Here is a 21033-nt window from a genome sequence, read left to right on the forward strand (position 1 = left end):
TTCTTTTCTTTCCAACTTCAGTGATGGCCTTTTTTTTTTTAGAGACGTCCTTTCCTCTTCAAGTGTACTGTCTACTGAGCTATTTCTTATTGCTGTACCTATAGCCTTAGGGAACTTCAAGCGTATCTCGTCATTCCTTAGTACTTCCGTATCCCACGTATTTGCGTATTGATTCTTCTTGACTAAACTCTTCAGGCTACTCTTCATCACTACTATATTGTGATCTGAGTCTATATCTGCTCCTGGGTACGCCTTTAAAATCCAATATCTGCAGTATCTGATTTCGGAATCTCTGTCTGACCATGATGTAATATAACTGAAAACTTTCCATATCACCCGGCCTTTTCTAAGTATACCTCCTCCTCTTGCGATTCTTGAACAGATGATTCGTTATTACTAGCTGAAATTTAAAACAGAACTCAGTCTTTCCCCTCTCTCATTCCTTATCCCAAGAACATATTTTCCCGTAACCGTTTCTTCTACTCCTTCCCCCACAACTGCATTCCAGTCCCCCATGACTATTAGGTTTTCATCTCCCTTTATGTAATTTATTACCCATTCAGTATCCTCATATACTTTCTTTATCGCTTCATCTTCAGCTTGCGACGTCTGCAAGTATACCTGAACTATCGTTGTCGGTGTAGGTTTCCTGCTGATTCTGGTAAGAACAACTCTGTCACTGAACTGTTCTCAGTAAGACACTCTCTGCCATACCTTACTATTCACAACGAATTATACTCCCGTTATATCATTTTCTGCTCCTATTGATGTTACCGTATACTCATCTGACCAGAAATCCTTGTCTTCTTTCCATTTCACTTCACTGACCCCTACTATATCTAGATTGAGCCTTTGCATTCCCCATTTCAGATTTTCTAGTTTTCCTACCACATTCATGCTTATGACATTCCATTCCCGGTCTCGTAGAACGTTGATTATTCAATCTCTTTCTTAAGGTCAGCCGTACACACTATTGAAACTAACTTATGCTAAGAACAACACACCCATGCCCGAGGGAGGACTCGAACCTCCGGCAGGAGGTGCCGCGCAGTCCGTGACATGACACCTTAAACCGCGCGGACGTTGCTCCATATCACTGTCCTTCAAAGGTTGGCTCCCTTGAGTTCTGTGAAGGAAAAGGTATAGTATCTGTCTCTTTATCCCCTGAGATGCTGTGCTGAATGTCTTTTCGAAGTAGTGGCTCTTTCCTGAATAGGCTTTGCACTCCCTACACATCCTCCAGGGTTTCAGTTGAGGCTGGGCTTCCTGAGTGACCATTCCTTGAGTCCTGTAGGGATCAAGTCTTTTCAAAATGTTCTTTAATCTCGAAAAACGGTAGGGACCATATAACTCAAAATATATATCAGATAATGCTTAAATTTTGTCATCACTATGGTATCATACACTCCTGGAAATGGAAAAAAGAACACATTGACACCGGTGTGTCAGACCCACCATACTTGCTCCGGACACTGCGAGAGGGCTGTACAAGCAATGATCACACGCACGGCACAGCGGACACACCAGGAACCGCGGTGTTGGCCGTCGAATGGCGCTAGCTGCGCAGCATTTGTGCACCGCCGCCGTCAGTGTCAGCCAGTTTGCCGTGGCATACGGAGCTCCATCGCAGTCTTTAACACTGGTAGCATGCCGCGACAGCGTGGACGTGAACCGTATGTGCAGTTGACGGACTTTGAGCGAGGGCGTATAGTAGGCATGCGGGAGGCCGGGTGGACGTACCGCCGAATTGCTCAACACGTGGGGCGTGAGGTCTCCGCAGTACATCGATGTTGTCGCCAGTGGTCGGCGGAAGGTGCACGTGCCCGTCGACCTGGGACCGGACCGCAGCGACGCACGGATGCACGCCAAGACCGTAGGATCCTACGCAGTGCCGTAGGGGACCGCACCGCCACTTCCCAGCAAATTAGGGACACTGTTGCTCCTGGGGTATCGGCGAGGACCATTCGCAACCGTCTCCATGAAGCTGGGCTACGGTCCCGCACACCGTTAGGCCGTCTTCCGCTCACGCCCCAACATCGTGCAGCCCGCCTCCAGTGGTGTCGCGACAGGCGTGAATGGAGGGACGAATGGAGACGTGTCGTCTTCAGCGATGAGAGTCGCTTCTGTCTTGGTGCCAATGATGGTCGTATGCGTGTTTGGCGCCGTGCAGGTGAGCGCCACAATCAGGACTGCATACGACCGAGGCACACAGGGCCAACACCCGGCATCATGGTGTGGGGAGCGATCTCCTACACTGGCCGTACACCACTGGTGATCGTCGAGGGGACACTGAATAGTGCACGGTACATCCAAACCGTCATCGAACCCATCGTTCTACCATTCCTAGACCTGCAAGGGAACTTGCTGTTCCAACAGGACAATGCACGTCCGCATGTATCCCGTGCCACCCAACGTGCTCTAGAAGGTGTAAGTCAACTACCCTGGCCAGCAAGATCTCCGGATCTGTCCCCCATTGAGCATGTTTGGGACTGGATGAAGCGTCGTCTCACGCGGTCTGCACGTCCAGCACGAACGCTGGTCCAACTGAGGCGCCAGGTGGAAATGGCATGGCAAGCCGTTCCACAGGACTACATCCAGCATCTCTATGATCGTCTCCATGGGAGAATTGCAGCCTGCATTGCTGCGAAAGGTGGATATACACTGTACTAGTGCCGACATTGTGCATGCTCTGTTGCCTGTGTCTATGTGCCTGTGGTTCTGTCAGTGTGATCATGTGATGTATCTGACCCCAGGAATGTGTCAATAAAGTTTCCCCTTCCTGGGACAATGAATTCACGGTGTTCTTATTTCAATTTCCAGGAGTGTATATTGATACCACCCCATAAGTGTCAAAGAAGGCAATGGAACTGCAATTTTCTGCCAGACGCCGATAGCAGTCATGCGATATCTGGCGGACCCAATTGTGCAGACTGGCTGAGCCACGCCTCCAGAGGCTCCGTACCACGAGCGCCCTCTGCTGCCACGATATAAGATGGAGGCTCTTCGCTATGGGGTTCTACACACACCCCACCTAGACATGGCTCTGACACCATTGTTCCTCCTCAGTTCAGAGAGCCTCATCCGTGTAGCTATTGCAATTGCTGAACTAAACTTTTTGCTGCATTATTTGTAATGAGTCTTCATTCGCTTGGAGAGATACTAATTAAGCAAATTTTAAGTTTACTGTGATAACTTGTTCGCTAATCATTTCTACTCCTGTCCAGTTGCCCTACATGACAGTTGCTGTACCACTCTACAACCCACTTACACTTATCATTGTGTATGAAGTCGTTCACAACAATCACAACAGGACTTGTTTCAGTATTGTAATCTCGTGGAGAAATTCTCATATTCGATGGTGCTGTTCTTGCATCAAATGTGCTGCTGAATGCGTGTCTCACCATGAAGTATGTCCATATTAGACTACATTAGATGTATATTTCATTCCAATTAATCCACAACGAGGAGATCCTCCAGGACATGAAACATGTCAGAAGAACAAAATTGTCTGGAACCGCGAGACCGCTACTGTCGCAGGTTCGAATCCTGCCTCGGGCATGGATGTGTGTGATGTCCTTAGGTTAGTTAGGTTTAAGTAGTTCTAAGTTCTAGGGGACTGATGACCTCAGATGTTAAGTCCCATAGTGCTCAGAGCCATTTGAACAACAAAATTACGCAGTAAATATATACAATGAAAACAAATGTGCTACTACTGTAACTTCCATACATCACAAGTGAAATGGTCGTCATGGATGTGGAATGAATCAAAATTTTTAAACATATTTTCGTTTATGACTCTAAATAGAAGAATCATTTCATAACATTTATCTACAATGATCACATTACTGCACTTAATTTGTACAGAAGTGAGAGTGTAGAAATATTCGTATTATTTTATATTATCAGTAACACACTCATGCATCAGTTGTTTCTAATAAGAAAATCATCAGTGGATTTGAAGGAGTTGGTCGGCAACGCATCCTTTAGGCTCCTCTTAAACAAAATTTGTTGGGAGTTAAACTTTTAATAGCTGCTGGCATGTTAATGAAAATTGTGTGTTCCTGAATAATGGACAAAGTAAGTGACTTTAAATCTTTCAGAAGGTTATTCTTATTTCTAGTACTGACTTCATGAACTGAGTTGTTAGTTTGAGAAAGAGATATATTTTTAATTACAAAATACATTAAGGAATAAATATATTGTGAAACAGTAGTTAGGGAACTAGGGAGTTGCCTAAGAGCCTTCTGCAAGTTGGTCTTGAGTTCACACAACAAATAATTCTTATTATGCGTTTTTGTTTCTGGGAAACTTTAACTAGGCTTGATAACTTACCCCAAAAAATAATCCCATATGAAATTATGGAATGAAAGTAATCCTAGTACGTCAGCTTTTTAATTTTTATATCCCTTATGTCTGACAACACCCACATTGCCCACATTGCAAATAGAGATTTGTTTAGGCGCTTCAGCAATTCTGTGATGTTCTCCTCCTAGCTGAATTAATTATCAAGCTGTAATCCCAAGGGTTTAACACTGTCTTCTTCTGTTTGTCATAACATTTTAGGCATATACTGATGGGAAACCCCTTACAAGTTTCGAATTGCATGCAATGAGATTTTTGAATTATAGTGACAAAGAATTGGCTAGGAACCAATTATTAATATCAATGAAAATTTCATTAACCGGTGTGTGTAGGACTACGCTCGTTTTGCTATTTACTTGAATGATTGTATCATATGCAAACTAAACTTGGCATGTAGTCAGGTTACTGATGAAAGGTCATTGATATAGACAAAAAAAAGCAAGGGCCCTAAGGTGGAACCTAGGTGAACGACACAAGTAATTAGTTCCTAGGTGGGCGACGCCTGGTAGGTTAATTCATTTTTTCTCCTAATGACACCCTTTGTTTCCTGTCAGAAATATAGGAATGGAACCATTTTGCAGAATTGCCTGTTGTTGTTGTTGTTGTGGTCTTCAATCCAAAGACTGGTGTGATGCAGCTCCCAATGCTACTCTATACTGTGCAAGTCTCTTCAACTCCGAGTAGTTACTGCAGCCTACAGCCTTCTGAATATTCTAATTTACGCAAAAGGATATTGTGATTTACGCAGTCAAATAGCTTTTACAGATCACAAAATATACCAGTAGCCTGTAGTTTATTATGTCATGAATTAAGTACCTTCCCACTGTACGTGTGGATAGCCGTCTCAATATCAGAACCCTTTAGAGATCCGAAGTGGGACATGGACAATATATTGCATGTTGTCAGATGGTTAAGAATTTCTAAATTGTTTTAGAGTGCTGGCTAAAGTGAAACTGGACGGAAATTTGACGCTATTTCTTTATCTCCTTTCTTAAACTAAGGCTTAACTACAGTACATTTCAGCAAAATCTGTGTAAAATGTCTTTGCGGTAACAAACTGTTCCGTTGTTCGTGCATTGATTTTGAGAAGTAAACTGAGACACCGTCGAGTGACCTGCGGAATTTTCAGAGCTACAAAACAACAATACGATAAGGAGACTCATTTACGATACACGATTAAACGGCAGTAGACAAAAAATTTGTGTTTTGCGTCATCCTTCATCTGGTGGAAGGTTCATGGATAGCGTCAGCAGCTGTCGTCAGAAGCGACATCGACGTCAGCGAGGCGATCACGCACGAAAGTGCTCCCGTTTGCTAGACACCAGCGAGTGCTGAACGGGCGTGACCAAACACTCGAGGCATAATCGCGCACGGTTCGAGCTCGATGGCTTTCTGGAGTGGAAGAGGAACAAGCGGTGCGCCGTCCGACGGGGCGTGGACGCCAGCGGCAGTGTGGTTGTGGGGTGGGGGTGGGTGAGGGGGGGGGGGAGGGAGGGAGTGTTCGGGAACTGGGGCACGGGCCGGCCGCTCCCCGTGTGCCTCTGACGTCGTTCAGCACGCCACGCAGGCCAGGCCGTTCCTTTCCGGGTCAAGGCTGAAGCCTGCACGCAGGCCGCACGCACCACGCACTGACGCACCAGCTGCCTGCGAACTAGTGTTGTCTAAATTTTCAGCCACGAGCATAACGCTATAATACCGGGTGCCCCAGGAGGAATCGTCAATATTCAGGGATATGACAGGAACGGTCATTCGAAGCTAAGAAGGTTGGCAAACATGGGCTGTAAAATGGATACCTAAAGAACTACGTGGATTTGTTCAGTAGAAGAGATGTACTTCACGGCACCGAAGGTGAACAAGTGCTCATAGCTCCTAGGACCGATGCACACGAGCGAGTAACAGCCGCGCGTGATCGCAGGGACATCGCGGCGTCAGAAATCGTTTCGATGGTGCACACACTGGGGCATCGCAGGGGTAATCGCGTGGCAGTAGACTGGTAGCCAACCATTACACGCACACGTAGGCACAAGAAAACAGGCGTATTTCCTTATTTCGTTTGTTGTTGTTGTTGTTGTCTTCAGTCCTGAGACAGGTTTGATGCAGCTCTCCATGCTACTCTATTATGTGCAAGCTTCTCCCATTGCCTGCTGCAACCTACATCCTTCTGAATCTGCTTAGTGTATTCATTTCTTGGACTCCCTCTATGATTTTTACCCTCCACGCTGCCCTCCAATGCTAAATTTGCGATCCCTTGATCCCTCAGAACATGTCCTACAAACCGGTCCCTTCTTCTTGTCAAGTTGTGCCACAAACTCCTCTTCTCCCCAATTCTATTCAATACCTCCTCTTTAGTTATGTGATCTACCCATCTAATCTTCAGCATTCTTCTGTAGCACCACATTTCGAAAGCTTCTATTCTCTTATTGTCTAAACTATTTATCGTCCATGTTTCATTTCCATACATGGCTACACTCCATACAAATACTTTCAGAAACGATTTCCTGACACTTAAATCTATACTCGATGTTAACAAATTTCTCTTCTTCAGAAACGCTTTCCTTGCCATTGCCAGTTTACATTTTATATCCTCTCTACTTCGATAATCATCAGTTATTTTGCTCCCCAAATAGCAAATCTCCTTTACTACTTTAAGTGTCTCATTTCCTAATCTAATACCCTCAACATCACCGACTTAATTCGACTACATTCCATTATCCCCGTTTTGCTTTTGTTGATGTTCATCTTATAACCTCCCTTCAAGACACCATCCATTCCGTTCAACTACTCTTCCAAGTCCTTTGCTGTTTCTGACAGAATTACAATGTCATCGGCGAACCTCAACGTTTTTATTTCTTCTCCATGGACTTTAATACCTACTCCGAATTTTTCTTTTGTTTCTTTACTGCTTGCTCAATATACAGATTGAATAACATCGGGGAGAGGCTACAACCCTGTCTCACTCCTTTCCCAACCACTGCTTCCCTTTCATGCCCCTCGACTCTTATAACTGCCATCTGGTTTCTGTACAAATTGTAAATAGCCTTTCGCTCCCTGTATTTCACCCCTGCCACCTTCAGAATTTGAAAGAGAGTATTCCAGTTAACATTGTCAAAAGCTTTCTCTAAATCTACAAATGCCAGAAACGTAGGTTTGCCTTTTCTTAATCTTTCTTCTAAGATAAGTCGTAAGGTCAGTATTGCCTCACGTTTTCCAACATTTCTGTGGAATCCAAACTGATCTTCGCCGTCGGCTTCTACAAGTTTTTCCATTCGTCTGTAAAGAATTCACGTTAGTATTTTGCAGCTGTGACTTATTAAACTGATAGTTCGGTAATTTTCACATCTGTCAACACCTGCTTTCTTTGGGATTGGAATTATTATATTCTTCTTGAAGTCTGAGGGTATTTCGTCTGACTCATACATCTTGCTCACCAGATGGTGGAGTTTTGACAGGACTGGCTCTCCCAAGGCCGTCAGTAGTTCCAATGGAATGTTGTCTACTCCGGGGGCCTTGTTTCGACTCAGGTCTTTCAGTGCTCTGTCGAACTCTTCACGCAGTATCATATCTCCCATTTCAGCTTCATCTACATCCTCTTCCATTTCCATAATATTGTCCTCAAGTACATCGCCCTTGTATAGACCCTCTATATACTCCTTCCACCTTTCTGCTTTCCCTTCTTTGCTTAGACCTGGTTTCCATCTGAGCTCTTGATATTCATTCAAGTGGCTCTCTTTTCTCCAAAGGTCTCTTTAATTTTCCTGTAGGCAGTATCTATTTTACTCCAAGTGAGATAAGCCTCTACATCCTTACATTTGTCCTCTAGCCATCCCTGCTTAGCCATCTAGCACTTCCTGTCGATCTCATTTTTGAGACGTTTGTATTCCTTTTTGCCTGCTTCATTTACTGCGTTTTTATATTTTCTCCTTTCATCTATTAAATTCAATATATCTGCTGTTACCCAAGGATTTCTACTACCCCTCGACTTTTTACCTATTTGATCCTCTGCTGCCTTCACTACTTCATCCCTCCGAGCTACCCATTCTTCTTCTACTGTATTTCTTTCCCCCATTCCTGTCGATTGGTCCCGTATTTTGTTTAAGAATACATTAATAAACGCAACAGGAGGTTTTAGACTCACCCAGTCATTAGTTCACAGCTGCTGAAAGGAGCGTTCGTGAGACTCTTTATAGAGTGAGACTGTTTAAGGAGCTGATGAAAGTAAATTATATTGGAATGAATGTACAGTCGTTTGATGAATCAACGGTAAAACAAAAGCTGTAGCGCTGTTCATCTTATCCAGATACCTAGGTGTCTGCACTCTAACTGATCTGGATCATAAATACAGAATCAGTCACACAACACTGAGTAAAACAGTATGGGAAGTTCGTAAATCTGTGTGGGAAATCCTGCACAAAGAGCGCATGACGAAATTCATAGTCGGGAGGTGACTGAAAAATACCAGCGGATTTGAAAAGCAAACTTTGTGATCTGGACAACGAAATGCCATTAACCCAATGAGGAAGTTAGCAGTAGAAGAAATATTTTCACTGATTTCTTCAACAACGCTAGCAAAGCACGAAGGCAAAACAAATACACTGTTGTCCAAAATTAAAGCAATAAACCGCTATTTCCTCGTTTTGTGTGTAATTCACGATATAATCGTTCAGACTGTCAACAGACGTCAGTAAGATCGTGTTCTGTACGGAAGATGGCATTCCCGTCAACGGATAACCATGCCAACGATAACGTCAGGGCACCTATCAATCAGGGTAGTGAAAAAAATGAAATGATCGTATGACATCGTTGGCCGGGTGGTCCCTATTCGGGGAAGTTCGGCCGCCAACTGCAAGTCTTATTTCATTTGAAGTCACATTGGACGACTTGCGCGCCGGTGATGAGGATGAAGTGATGATGAGGACTACCCAACAGCCGGTTCCCGAGCGGAGAAATTCTCGAAACCAACCGTAAATCGAACCCGGGCCAGCTTGCATGGAAAGCGAACAAGTTACCACCCAGCTAAGCAGGCGGACAACATCGTAGTGTTTGCCTTGTAGTCCCACATCCACAAAACGCTGTGTATACATTCACAGACGGTGCAGTGTGGCACAGATAAGATGCCTACTAGACTCTCTGCAATTGAAGGCCATAGGAAGAATGGAAACAGAACAGTCGCAAACTGATGTGGCCCAATGGCTTAATGTGAATGGTTCTGTTGGTTTTCGTATGTGGCTACACTTTACAGAGACCAAAGTTGTATCCCGAAGACTATGGCAGGGCCGACCACGTGTATCATCAGAAGGAGAGAACCGTTCTTTGGACATAAGAGCAAGACAGTACCGCCTTAATGCTGCAAGGCAACTGGCATCAGACCGCAGCGTCCACTTGAAGTGCTGTATCGAGACAAATGGTGTAGAGAAGGCTTCGGCAGAGTGGCCTTTTTTGTCGGAGACCTGCTCTGTGTGTACCTCTGACGCATCATCAGAGAAGGTTGGTTGGTTTAAAGAGGGAGGAAGGGATCAAACTGCTAGGTCATCGGCCTCTCACAGAATGTCTAGCGCAGAGTCCTCAATACGCCACCTGGACGGTCGAACAGTGGGCCAATTTTCTTTTCATAGAGGAGTCCCGATTTCGGGACTCACTGTCGAAAAATACCGATATCGAGCAGTATCGCTAACGGTGTGGGCAGGAATTATGTTGACAGGTAGAACACATCTTCATGAAATTGTTTGGGTGAATCGGCAATGTTTAACTGCTGTCAGGTATTGTGACGAGATCTTCGGACCTCATGTGCGGTTATCACGAGGTACTGTAGGCCCAGACTTTGTACTGATGAACGACAATGCTCGACCTCACAGAGTACGGGTGGTACTTGTTTTCTTCAAAATGGAAGATGCTGCAAGCATGGCATAGCCTGCTCGCTCTCCCAATTTGAATATCATAGAGCATTTCTGGGATGCACTAGGAAGACGGGCTCCATCACGTCATCATCCACCAATCATCCTCCAAGATTTGCGAGCAGTCCTGCAAGAAGAATGGGCGTTATTGCCTTTACATGAGATTGAGAACATCATTCACAGTATGCCCCGTCGTTGTCAAGCCTGTATTACTACCTAAGGTGGTCACGACCCATAATGAGCAGATTAATCTGTTGTCAGAATATGTGTACAGATCCGTTAAGTTGGAGGAAAACGAAGAACGTTTTTGTCTACTGTTGTGCATGTTGCAGTTGCTTACATTCTGTACTCGGCATATTGTTTCTACTTTGCTATCATACGTTTCAACCTTGCAAAATTTCCGATTGTTGTTTTAATTTTGGACACCAGTGTGTATGTAAGTCTGGTAGGTAACGAACGTACTAAACACTCGATTTATTCCCGAACGTGAAATGAGTACAATTACGTATTTTGTCGCTCCAATACACTGACGTGGCAAAAGTCATGGGATAGCTCCCAATATCGTGTCGGACGTCCATCTGCCTACCATAGTGTAACAACTCGACGTAGCATGGACTCAACTAGTATTAGAAGGACCCCTGCAGAAAGAATTGGCCGTGCTGCCTCTACGACTGTCCATAATTGCGAAAGTGCTGCCGGTACTAAACTTCGTGCACCAGTTGATCTCTCGATGTTCTGTGGGATTCATGTCGGGTGATCTGGGTGGCCAAATCATTCACGCGAATTGTCCAGAAAGTTCTTCATACCAATCGCAAACAATTGTGGCCCAGTGACTTTGCGCATTATCGTCCACAAAAATCCCATCTGTTTGGGAACATAAAGTCCATAAATGAGTGCAAATGGTCTCCAAGTAGCCAAACATAACCATTTACAGCCAATGAAAGGTTCAGTTGGACTAGAGGATCCAATTCATTGCATGCGACACACTACACACCATTATGGATTCACCACCAGCTTGCATAATGCCTTGTTGACAACTTGGATCCACAGCTTCGAGGGGTCTGCGCCACACTCGTTAATATCAGCTCGTACCAACTGAAATCGTGACTCATCTAACCAGTCCACGGTTTTCCTGTTGTCTAGGGTCCAAACGATATGATCACAAGTCCAGGAGAGACGCTGCAGGCGATGTCGTGCTTTTAGCAAAAACTCTCTCGTCGGTCGTCTCTGCCATAGGCCTCTTAACGCCAAATTTCTGCGCACTGTTGTAATGGATACGTTCGTTGTACGTTCCACACTGATTTCTATGGTTATTTCACGCAATGTTGTGTGGTGTCACCGCCAGACACCACACTTGCTAGGTGGTACCCTTTAAATCGGCCGCGGTCCATTAGTATACGTTGGACCCGCGTGTCGCCACTGTCAGTAATTGCAGACCGAGCGCCACCACACGGCAGGTCTAGAGAGACGTACTAGCACTCGCCCCAGTTGTACAGCCGACTTAGCCAGAGATGGATCACTGACAAATACGCTCTCATTTGCCGAGACGATAGTTAGCATAGCCTTCAGCTACATTTGCTACGACCTAGCAAGACGCCGTATTCAATTGATATTGAGATTCTATTAATGTATCATCAAGAGCGATGTTCTACAAATGTGGATAAAAGTTAAGTATTCCAGAAGCTACGTACTTTTGTTTATAGCATTCATTACGTATCCTGTTTCAGACCTCACGCCAGCCTGCGTGAGTTTAAGCGCGTGCCTTTCGGCTTCCTCTCATTGTGTCTAGGCTGTCTAGTCTAGACACAACATGTTGCTTCTCTGTTAGCAGCGACAGCTCTACGCAAACGCCGCTGCTCTCGACTGTTGAGTGAAGACTGTCGGCCACAGCGTTGTCCGTGGTGACAGGTAATTTAGTGTTCTTGGCACGCTTTTGACACTGTGAATCTTGCAATATTGAATTCTCTAACGATTTCCAAAATAGAATGTCCCATGCTTCTAGCTCCAACTACTACTCCGCGTTCAAAGACTGTTAATTCACGTCGTGCGGCCATAAACACGTCGGAAAACGTTTTACATGAATCAATCACCTGAGTACAAGTGACAGCTCTGCCCATGTGTTGCCCTCTTTTACCCTCAGAATGCAACACTGCCGCCATCAGTGTTTGCGCATATCGCTATCCTATGACAATACTGAGGTCAGTTTACAATAAAGCATTGATTACGCTGAACTGGCTGAGGTAACATAATTTATCTTAAACGGTTATTGTTAGCTGAAGATTTGTTCATTCAGATGAAAGGACTCTCGCCAAGGAGCAAAGCACTTGCTGCTTAGCACTGTTTCAAGTTTTAAATGGCCAAAACGCCGCCTCTAGGTAACAAACACAAAATAGTTCAATAGAGATGTTTACGTGTATCATTTCCTCCTGATGCGGTTCCACAGGCAAAACCTTCACAAGATATAACACGCACATGAAACCATGCAGCTCTCTTCTTAATCTCATTATGATACTCCTTGAGAGTTGTGTCCCACATTTCAAGGAATTTTTCAGTTCTTCACTGAACAGTTCCACGCTCAAACCGGCTGCATCTATCGCAGGTTGACGGCAGCTGGACAAGAGGTTGCGAACGCTTGTGCGCTGCCCCACTCACCTGCAACGACTACTTCTGCTTCTTCGCGGGGATAGACCAGATCGTTGGGATGCGGTGTCCGCCGCCGGTTGCTCGGTGTTGTGTTGTCCTGATCATCATCATTTCATCCCCCATCGACGCGCAAGTCGTCGAAGTGGCGTCAAATCAAAAGACTTGCACACGCCATTTTTATTGTTGTGATGCGGCAGTGGGTGGCGAGCACAACTCTAGACGCGACGACCGCCGTAGTGTTCGCGGCTCCACAGTTTCGCACGCACTGCTGAACTGAGAGAGAAAACGACGCTGCGAGCTCACGATAATAAATCGACCGTGTGCATCGAGCCTTAAGGTTTGCGTTCTAGAGCCTGTTTATTGGATAATTTTTCCTTGTTCAGGTCCATACTACCTGCTCCCAAAATATGGAAAGCAAAGAGCTTGCAGTAGCAGAGTTTTGTTTCACAGTATCGAAGACGAAGAATTGCTCATACCTCTTCAGTTATGCATTTTACAGCCCATGTTTACTACCCTTTTTTGTTACGAAATATCATTCCTGAAATTTGGACTATTCCTTCTGGGACACCCTGTGTATGTGAAGCAAATAAGTACAATCAAACAACGGTACTCAGAAGTACTGTTCTGACTATGTAAGTACTAACTTAAGCCTAATAACAAACAAATTTTGACACACTTCAGTACAAGCTCTTATCTTCAGGTGTAAGCTCTTATCCTTGGGTCAGTACAACCCCGAAAGGAATTTCTCCTGACGTAAAGTTTCTATAGAATGTAAGATATATATATAATGCACAGTGAAGGAACTATCCAAATAGAACGGAAATCAATAGATATCCATATACAGACAACCGAATGGCTATAATTTTAGGAAAACTGCACTATTCATCCAAAAGAAAGAGCTTCATAAGCTGAGCAAGTCAGGAAATCGTCGGTCCATCTCTGGCTCTTATGAAAGCAATTATCCGGCTTGGCACTGATTGACAGTGTTGCTGGATGTCCTTCTGACGGATATGGTGTCAAATTCTGTCCAACTGGTGCTTTAGATCATTAAAATCCCAAGCTGTCTGGAGAGCCCCGCCCATAATGCTCCAAAATTTTCTCAGTTGGGCACGGATTCGACGACCTTTGTGGCCAAGGTAGGGTTAGGAAGGCACGAAGACAAGCAATAGAAACTCTAGTGGTGTTCGTTTGGGCATTACCTTGCTCAAACGTAACCCAGGACGGCCTGCCCTGAAGGCAACAAAACTGGGCGCAGAATTTCGTCCAGGCACTTTCGTGCTGTAAGAGCGTGGCGGATGACAGCTGAAGAGTCTTGCTATGAAAATAAATGGCATCCCAGGCCACCACTTCTTGCTGTCGAGCTCTGTGACGGGCTACAGTCAGGTTGGTATCCCATCATTGTCCAGAGCAACTTATGACATGTCTTCAGCGTCGAATCTCATTGACTAGAGTAGAATTGTCTTCAGTGGAAAATCCAACTTCGCACTGAGCCCCGATAACCAGCGAAGAGGTGCTTGGGGACACTCCAGGCAGTGGTGGGTTACCTAGCTGAATGTCGCCCATCATAATGCCTGACAGTCGGGAGTGGTGGTCTGGGGTTCTATTTCTTGGCAGGACTCATTTTGTTGTCATCTGTGGTACCCTTACAGGACAGTGATAATATGTCTACGAAATTCTACGCCCCATTTTGATGCCCTTGGTGTAAGCCATCCTGAGCTTACACTTCAGCAAGATAATGCCTTCCCATACACGGAGAGAGTTTATATTGCTTGTCTTCGTGGTTGCTGAACACTACCTTGGCCCAATTGAAAATCATTGGAACATTATGGGCAGCGCCCTCTAACTAGCGTACCAACTGGACAAACTTGGTACGTAATCCCTCAGGAGGATATCTACAAACTTTGCCTACTGAAGCCAAATCAAGCCGAATAACTGCCCGCAGAAGGTCCGAAGGTAGACCGACGTGTTATTGACATGCTTAATTTGCGAAACTCTTTCGCTTGAAGAAATCATCCAATTTTTCTGAAATTGTAATCATTTGTTCGCATGTATGCGTGTATTTCTGTCCAATTCGACTAATTACTTTGTGGTGCGTTGGCTTTTTCTTTGTCTTAGAATGTATTTAGGGTCTAGCGCTCGAAACTTAATGAGTTTGTATGTGCTATGCCATGGGCCTGAGGCATTAACCGAAAATCAAATTTTTATCGTCCTGGAAGTCGTTAGGTAGACAACCTCCAACTGCTGGGCTCCGGGTTTCACGATAACCTTTTAGGAATCTACACTGCACAATAAAATTTGAATGTGCTCCGAAACAGTAACGCGTTTTTATGCATTTTCATCCCTCCGTTTTCGCGCCCTCCTGTAGTGTGATGACAGGAAGGTTCGACATTGACACTTACGTGAATAAAATCACCAAGTTTCCCTCTAAGATCACCCAGTTCGGCAACATCCTCGGTACCACCGTTGCACAATTGTTGGCCACGTTAAAAAATAATCTGTAGGAAACACCACTTTAGCCTAGCGGCAGCTATAGCGCCTGGAGGCTTAGGCACCCCTTTGACACCCTTAAGTGACATCTTCAGGCGCTAGAGAAGCTGCGACACTGAACTGATATCGAATTTCCTGACAGGTAGATTTTCAACCTCCTCGACAAAGCTGCAAGAGTGGCGTCGAGGTTGTTGCCGAACTGGATGGTCCTAGAAAAACACTGTCATTTTATTTACGTTTGTGTCACTGGCGAACCTTCCAGTGATCATGCCTCAGGAGGACCCGAAAAAGGAAGGATGAAAAAGTATAAAAACACCTTAATGCTTCGGATCACGTAAAATTTCGCAGAATGGTTTTAAGCGGTCCTTAGTTGTTCTACCCCATACCGCACAACAAAAATTGGTATCATGCTACACTCCAAAGATGTGAGATCACGTCCAGTAGAACTGCAATTCCTGGATGTCCTTAGAGAAGGACTAAAACGCCCACGGGATGGTAGCAAAAATTGGTATCACGCTACACTCCAGTGATGTGAGAGAACGTCCAGTAGGACTGCAGTCCTTCGATGTCCTTATAAAAGAATTAAAACGCCCACGGGTTGGTAGCAGTGGTTAAATTTCTCAAGAACATCGTCCTGTTGCTCACTGCGCTGCGAACTGTCGTTTTCGACGGTGAGATGTGTAGGAATCAACGTCCCAAGGAAAGGCGTGGTTTCATTGGCGCCCTTTAAGCCACCCGCTGAGGTCTCTTCCTGTAGATTCCTGAGCGGTGGTGTATCTGAAATGTTTTGCTCGGCGACCCATAAAAAACGCGTGATTTCAACTCTGGATGTAGCAATTTTGATCTCCAACGTAGAGGCGTCAAATCAAGGGGTGTAATGTTGGTAAGAGGGGTGATATTGATGAATTTTCGTGCAAATATGACGTAATCAACCTGCCTTACAGCTCGAATGAAATTCTGAGCTGTGACCTTTTTTTTTTTTCTTTTTTTTGCAAGTGTCGACAGACACATTTGAAGCGTCGTCGTGCCTGAGTGTGACGTCACTGGGAGCCACTCTTCTGCAGCAATACAGAGGAGGGTTGCAGGCACCTCTGATCCAATTTTCAAACTTATGAGTAGTGAAGGGAGACAGTTAAAGGATTTCGAAACACTTGTCCTTTAATTTTGTTGCGCAGTGTGGATTTCATAAAGTAATTACCAGCTACATTTCCACTGACTGTTGAATTGCGAACGTCGAAAAGCATTGCACACACGCCGGAGGGTCACTTTCCTTCCCAGTTTTGTTTCTCAGTACGTACGAAAGCAGAAAACGAACAAGTGGGCGGATGCGAGGGGTTATCACCTCCATGGAATGGAGATACAAAGGACAGTCAAATGAAATTAAACAGATGGAAAAAAGTAAGTAAAGTGTTTATTATTTTAAAACTAATCGCCATAACTGTTAATCCCATTGTGAAACAAGACGTTCATTGCCTTCATGCAACAACGTTTCCGGTTGCCTAAGGAACTATAGTTGTACCCAGGCATGTAACTATTCGTCCAAAGAAAATCGACAGCGACGAATGTCTTTATTGCGGGCTCCAAAAACATGGAAATCGTGTGGGAGGAGATCGGAACTGTATGGAGGATGTGTAAGGGCTTCTCAACGAAACTTTTGCAGCGTAGTCGAAACAAGTTTAACAACATGTGGGCGGGCATTATTCTGCAACAGAATAACATGACTTAATGGCGCTCTTCAACTTTTGCAGTGTGTCCACGTACCGCTGTACGTTAATTGAGGCACCGTGTTCCGGAAGGTTAAAGTGCAGCGGGACCTTGCAGTCAAAGGAAAAGGTCATCATCACTTTCCCGCAGCTGGAGTGCCTGTTGTTTCGACTACGCTGGAGAAATTTCGCCAGGAAGCTCTTATACGTCCTCCAGAGAGTCCTAATGTCTCCCCTGCGATTTACATGGTTTTGCAGCCCGATCTACGTCTCTCTCTCCCAGCAGACAATATTTTGGCTGATAATGGTTATGGTGGTTTTGGACTTCTCTGGTGGCAGAACGTGTAAACCGTCAGTTACAACTTCAACCACTCTCCACATCTGAGTTTTATAACGGTGGTAAGCATGTCCAGCATATGTGCACGACGCGACGAGTCGGTGACGAAGTTATTTGTTTCGAGTTAGGGATCTTGCATTTCTGAATTAATTCATGCACTAACCTAGTGAACTCAATGTCCACTTAATCGAGGGTATTGGTGGTCAGTCGTAGTCTTTTGGGTCTTCTTTTTAATCTGTTAAATAATTCAGTAATCAGTAGGGGTGGGGGGGGGGGGTTGTGTAGACAGAGAAAATTGTGCGACGTCATTAGCATTTACCTTCCACTTCCACTCTTCTGTGCCAAGATATTGTCGTGTTCAATAATCCATTTTAACTATTGTGCACTTAATAATTACTTGTATTATCTATCCAACGTTTGGAGCTAAGTCCATGTATTTTGGCAGAGACAGGAATTTAGGGTAACCTTTGATTTCATTCGATGACACCCTTCTTCCCCATTTCTATTTGAGATGTTATGCCTGTATTACGTGATTAAGTGGGCCACACCTACTCAAGTAACTATGTTCAACATTAACTGTTGCATGACATTGTCTCAATTTTTTACAAGATCTTACGGGGAGCAGTCTGTTCACTGTACAGGTATCTGGATGTATCTTAATAGAAACACAGGGGTATGCTTAAATCTATAATCTCACACGGATGGCAATTCGATGGAATGTCACCTGCCATCACGTGTAGTGCTGGAGTACGGAGAAGCTGGTGTTAAGGTACAGTGGTGTTTCTCGTGGTTCGGATGTGATCCCCATACTGCGCTTAGGAAACTGCTAAATGCGGAAGCCTATGAATACATTTTAAATTGTCGTGTACTACGCATAGTAGAGTACGAGAGTTCACCCCGTCATAAAGCAGCATTCGTGACACAATGGTTTGTGGACACTGTTGTGATCTTCTGCCTGAAGACGGGTTTGATACAGCTCTCCACGCTACTCCATCCCGTGTAAACCTCATTATCTCCGAACAACTACTGCCAACAACATCAATTTGAACCTGCTTACTGTACTCATCTTTTGGTCTCACTCTGCAGTTTTTACCCCCATACTTCCCTCCAGTGCTAAAGGACGGTTCATTGGTGTTTTAGAACGTAACGCCGGCCGCGGTGGTCTAGCGGTTCTAGGCGCTCAGTCAGGAACCGCGCGCCTGCTACGGTCGCAGGTTCGAATCCTGCCTCGGGCATGGATGTGTGTGATGTCCTTAGGTTAGTTAGGTATCAGTAGTTCTAAATTCTAGGGGACTTATGACCACAGCTGTTGAGTCCCATAGTGCTCAGAGCCATTAGAACGTAACCTTACAACTGATCCCTTCTTTGACAAGCTATGCCACAAAATCCTTTTCTCCCCAGTTATATTTAACACTCCCTCGATAGTTACAGCCGGCCGAAGTGGCCGTGCGGTTAAAGGCGCTGCAGTCTGGAACCGCAAGACCGCTACGGTCGCAGGTTCGAATCCTGCCTCGGGCATGGATGTTTGTGATGTCCTTAGGTTAGTTAGGTTTAACTAGTTCTAAGTTCTAGGGGACTAATGACCTCAGCAGTTGAGTCCCATAGTGCTCAGAGCCATTTGAACCATTTTTTGAATTCGATAGTTACAAAATCTACCAATCCAATCTTCAACATTTTTCCATAGCGCACATTTCAAAATCTGCTATTGTCTTGTGGCCTCAACAGATTGTCGTCCACGTTTCACATCCTTACAAGTCTACACTCCAAATGCCTTCAGGAAAGACCTTCTAACGCTTAAATTTATATTCAGTGTTACAAATTCCTCTTCTTCAGAATCGCTTTTATGTTATATGGACAATAACATCCTGAAATGGACTGATCTTCCCAGAGCCCCGGCCTGAACCTGATGGAACAGTTATCGGATGAATTAAAGAGTCGACTTTGTTCCAAACCCCAATGTTCAACATAACTACATATTTTCATTCCGGCTCTTGAGGAATAATCGGCTGCGGTTCCTCCACAGACATTTAGACACCTCACTGAAAGTGTCTCTAGAAAAGTTCAAGCCATCATAAAGGCAAATGTGGACACAACCCATATTAATACCCATTAATGGATACTTTCGATCAGGTGGTGCACATTAGAGTGCAAAAATTAAGAAAGAATGAGACAAAATAACTCCACTGGTGCCGGCTGGTGGCGCTGCAGGGGCACATGACGCGACAAGGAAAAAACAGATTGTCTATAATTAAAGCTCCCGTTCCAGAAAGCTGTAGAAAGGAAACCACTGCTCAGAATGACATCAAGTTCAATCAGAATATTCTTGAGGCGGGTGAAAAGTCATGGGACAAAAAAAAATTATAAATAGATGGTGCTGCAAGCCTGTATACGGCTGTTCCTCAGAGACACCCAACATGACTGTCTCCATGAAGAATTGCACGATGCCGGTAAAGCTGTTTTACAAGATCGTTGACAGCGTCAGTAACTCTGCAGAAGTTGCGGACACTAAAGGGTGTGGAAAAAGGCATTGTCCCAATGTCTGCTAAGGGAGCAAATGATTACAGAGTTTGAAAAGACAGGTTCTTTTGAAGTACAATGTGGCAGAGGGATGTAAGCAGTTGATCCAACGTCTGTGGCCACAGTATTGCAGGAAGGATCTAGCAGTGGCGTGCAGACGTGCAGCGCACGAGTAATTGCCCGAACGTTGGACAGGTCTGAAAGCAAATAAAATCCTACGAAACATCCAGCGCCGCTACCGATACAAAACCACCCATGTTCAGGATCTGCTCCCTGCTGACCTGCCAGCAAGATAAACGTTCGCTCTGGATTTCCTTGCTAGCATGGAAGTGGACCATGAATGGCCACGGAACATTGTGTGGACAGACGAATTCCGTCTCAAGGACATGTCAATACGCAGAATTGCGGAATAGGAGCAACGGAAAATCCGAAAGCACATCAGTTGGTACCACTTCATTCTGCAAAAGTTTGTGTGTGGTGCGAGTTGACGGCATCGTTTATCGTAAAACCATATTTTTTCGAGGAGATGAGTCCTTCGGGTCCTCTTACCAGCACCGTCACCTGTACCTGTAGCTATGAGAGTCTTTTGCTCACTGCTGTCATTCCAACCCTTCAAGATCGTGAATGTGTGTGTAGAATCATTTTTATGTAAACTAGCGTTCCTACGCACGCTGCACAGCCAGTGGAGCGGTTGCTGCAGAGATATTTTGGAAATGCTAGAATTATCAATCCTCAGTTCCCTACAGCCTGGCCGTCAAAATCACCTCATCTTAAGCAGTGTGACTTCTGCCTGTGGTGTTATCAGAAAGATGTTGTGCACCATGCTCCAATTAGCAAGGTAGCTGAACTGAAGGCACGAACCGTGCAACGCATTCTGAACGAGACCCCCGAGACACTCCGATCTGTTGTGGAACATGCTGTTTCTCGATTTCAGCTCGTGGCAGAAAAAGGTGGACAGCGTGTGGAACATGTCTTGCTCCAGTCTCACTACAACTGAAAACCAGTGTCATTTTGCTTTCTCTGCGGTTTTTGACCCCAGGACAATTGAAAAACGATGTAATTTTGTTTCTTATGCGGTATTGGCCGAAGGACA

The 21033-nt window shown here is 44.9% G+C and overlaps 1 protein-coding gene across 1 annotated transcript in view; it reads right to left on the reverse strand.

The window, feature by feature from the left end:
* The window catches only part of LOC126262536 (high affinity cAMP-specific and IBMX-insensitive 3',5'-cyclic phosphodiesterase 8), a 1685047-nt gene that overhangs the window by 1261332 nt on the left and 402682 nt on the right, over positions 1-21033 (reverse strand). The window lies entirely within an intron of this gene.

Source organism: Schistocerca nitens, chromosome 6 (genome assembly GCF_023898315.1).
Source record: "Schistocerca nitens isolate TAMUIC-IGC-003100 chromosome 6, iqSchNite1.1, whole genome shotgun sequence".
Classification (NCBI taxonomy): Eukaryota; Metazoa; Arthropoda; class Insecta; order Orthoptera; family Acrididae; genus Schistocerca; species Schistocerca nitens.